The sequence below is a fragment of the Adiantum capillus-veneris genome, chromosome 16 (genome assembly GCF_014529385.1).
Source record: "Adiantum capillus-veneris isolate H3 chromosome 16, ASM1452938v2, whole genome shotgun sequence".
Lineage (NCBI taxonomy): Eukaryota > Viridiplantae > Streptophyta > Polypodiopsida > Polypodiales > Pteridaceae > Adiantum > Adiantum capillus-veneris.
The window spans coordinates 30,991,803-30,995,707 of NC_140946.1; positions in this window are offsets into that span (position 1 = coordinate 30,991,803).

A 3,905-nucleotide genomic window follows, 5' to 3' on the forward strand; every position below is an offset into this window, starting at 1 on the left:
TCGTCAATGATCACCAATTGTAAATTAGCGTATAGTGATGAAATATTCCATGTTTATACGTCTTATTTCAATAAAATACTTATTTAATTACACAAACCCTTCGTCAATGATCACCAATTGTAAATTAGCGTATAGTGATGAAATATTCCATGTTTATACGTCTTATTTCAATAAAATACTTATTTTCAACATCGCCTGTGAAAGGCCCATGAGTCCTCTCTCTCTCTCTCTATCTCTCTCTCTCTCTCTCTCTCTCTCTCTCTCTCACACACACACACACACACACACACACACATATCACATAAAAGGCCCATGAGTCGTGTGTGTGTGTGTGTGTGTGTGTGGGGATAGTTTCCCACGATGTTAGAAATTCTCTTCTCTTCTTCTTCTCCTCTCTCTCTCTCTCTCTCTCTCTCTCTCTCTCGGGATAGTTTTCTACGACGTTAAAACTCTCTTCTTCTTCTCTCTCTCTCTCTCTCTCTCACACACACACACACACACACACACACGACCTTGCACCTTTCTTGAACATTTCACTTACGCACTGCATTTATACTCTTTTTTGCCTCTCTCTCTCTCTCTCTCTCTCTCTCTCTCTCTCTCTCTCTCTCTCTCTTAGATTTCCTATGTTTGAGTATAATGCTTGCCTTTTCCTTTTCTTTGATGCTTGCAAGGTTGCAGAAGAAGGCCATCAACTTTGTCTTCGTCCTAATGCTATGTTTCCGTTTTGAATGCAGCACGTGGTGCTTCTTATTGAGAAAGTGTAGGTTTTGAATTTGTTGGATGATAAGTGTGCGCTTTGCCGCACGTGTCGAAAATTGAGAACTGGGCAAAACACTGTGTGCGAGCCACAAATGGCTGCAAGCACACAACTAAATAGTCATAGCAAACTCAAAGGGGCAATGGTGTGTCACTCACCGCTCAATGCTTCCGTCGTGAAGGATCCTATGCCGCGAAGAAGAAAGATCCGTCGCCAATGCCGTTGCCGTGCTCAACCGCCTCTCCGTCGCAATGCTCGATTATACACACTCTCTCTCTCTCTCTCTCTCTCTCTCTCTCTCTCTCTCCCCTTCTCTCTCTCAAGCGCGTACACACACACACACACATCCGCATACACGTGAGCACACGAAGGAGAAGAAGATAGAGAAGGAGCAAGAGCACTTCTTAGCATGCATCTCAAAGAATGAGGATTTTAAGTGAAAATAAACCTTTTATAAGAGGTTGACCCATTCAAAAACATGGACGCTCATAGTGGTCGGTCGTTGCAAAAATAATGTAAAAATAAGATAAGTGGTGCGTCTTTTATCGACGATCACCTACACACCTATTGGACCGACAAACTCGGTCCACGACTCAATCAAATAAATAATAAAGCATTCGTCGAGGTGATAGGGTGTTCGTGAGGGTTATCATATCTCCGTTCCTAATGTAGATTCTGTCCTTGGAAGCTACTAAGATGAAGCTCGTTCGTCGAGGTGGAAGAGCATCTGAGATTGAATGTCTTTAGCTTTCTTCAAACTTTGCAAAATCAACAAAAAATGGCACAATAATTGCGTTTTTATATACAACTAAAAAACATATGTAGTGAATAGGTACACATATTAATCGATAAGAAATATTAAACAATTTGTAAGCAATAAACATTAAATTGTAATATAATCAAAAGCATAAGCAATTGTAAAGGGCAAAAAATAAACAAGCCTGGGATCGTTAATGTAACGGTCGAGAGGCACTAGAGGTCAACTATTAATACCATGAGCAAGCTTTTCAATTTTCTCTGGTCAATTAAGCTGTTTAATTGGGAGAGCAAAGTATTTCATTTTTGAGGACTGAGTAAATGCTATAACTAAAAGACCGTTTAGTTAAGCTATGATAAAAGGAATTGCTTATGAAATCATCGCCTGAATTATTTCCTTTGTTTGACCTCCCAAAGTTTTTTTACATTGATTCAATTTTGATGTGTGTACTTATTTTGTATGCCTTGTGCTTTTTTTGCTTTGCAAGGAAAAGAGTCCACACTAGGAACCTCTAGGGCTCTAGTACCATATGCAATATATGTGAGTGAAGTACCAAATTAAGATTTTACATTGTTGGCAATTTTGTTTTTTGTTTGTTTGTTTTTATCGCCTTTCAATTTTGTAACTTTCGGGGGTCATATTGACATTGTTACCTCCCCATGCTCTTTACAATAGTAAATTTTCTTTATAATAGTTAAACTAAAGGTCAAGAGAGATTAAGCCCACTAGAAAGCACTAGTATATTGCACACAATGCTGCCTAAATCGGATTAAGAACCTAAAGTAACCATTGATTATTAGGAAGACATTTCCCATGGTATTAAGAGAAGATCTTTAACGCCTAAATTGGTCAGACTGCTTGATTCTTAAACCTAGACGAGGAATTATGACAGAAAATTATATTGATACTAATGTTTAATATTAAGCAAATGTGTTGAATATTATGCTTCCAATCACAGTTAAAGCAGACAAACATTGATGCTAAAAAAGACAAGAGGTAATGCTAATGGACAAGAAACACCTGTTCGTGTTGATGATCGCACTCGATTCGAAGAGTGAACGAGAGAAAATTCCATGAAGTTTGAATTCCTAACAACGGCAACGCGTTCCTGTACACACTAGAAAACACAAGGAATGCCTCTATGAGGCACATCGGTAGGAAGAGACACCAACCTTTATTGATCAAAATCAAACAATATAAGGAACCCTAACCTAATTATTTTCACCTCCCAGAGAGTCAAGGGAGCAAGATATTGAATAGATGGGCGGGTAGCCCTAGGTCTAAACCCCTATCCTCGTCATCGTTGAGAAAAACAAAGTCATCATCCGTGAGACCATACGTGCCATCCATGTAATCATGTAACTCTTTCTCATCATTAGAGGCACAAATGTTCACTAAGAATGTCACTAGACGTCTATAGTCATCTTGGTCAAAAGGGTAAGCTTATGCAATCGGAGAGACGTTCTCTACTAAGTAGGGATTAGTTCTGGTCAAGAGACGTATCAGCCATTCTAATTCCTCAAAATTCTTCTCACATGTTAGCGTATCTACCAAATCCCATTCACAGGTGAGCACCGGGTAGATTATGTGAAACACTTGTGAAAAGTAAAGAGGGTACCTCTCACCCAAGGTAGGAGTGGATGACTCTAGCGTACTAGCCATATCTGTACACACAGAAAGATGATGGTTAGTGTGCAAATATTATAAGGGTCATGTCAGAAGGTCGCGTCCTTGTGCATAATGTGTTATTATGATTTTTGGGTCCTGTACTAGAACTTGTAGGCTCTTTCTCTTTTACTTTTTTATTTTTGTTTTCTTGAGTATAGGATATATATATATATATATATATATATATATATATATATATATATATACATACACATATATTCCCTAAGATTGGGAGATTGAGAGGTCATGGAGGAAGGTTAAGCGGGGAGCAAGTGAATGATGGATGTCAGTAAACACTCCCCCCTTCCTTGGGTAGATCATACCTTTTGGAACGATGTCGTCACCTTTTGAAACCAATTGTTCCAAGTTGTTATGGGTGAAGACTTTGACCAATAGTTTTTGACCGCCCTAGCATTTCATCTAGTTGCAAGGGTGGTAAGGTACTCTTCCAGGATTTTTCTTGCAACGTTGTTGTAGGTGGTACACTTACAACGGGAGTTGCAAATTCTTTCTTGTTTGTATGGATATTTACAATGGTAGGTGGAGGTTGTGTCGAAGCTTGTGTTGTTGTTGATGAAGAGCAAGAAGCTTCATTTGTATTTTCTATAATTGAGCCGAGCGAAACAAGTCGTTCTCACTTGGGTACCCAAACTAGCTCCGGATGAGGTGTGTAGTGTTCTGTGATCTTTTCCTTCTCACGGTCTTCAATCGGCTTTATCG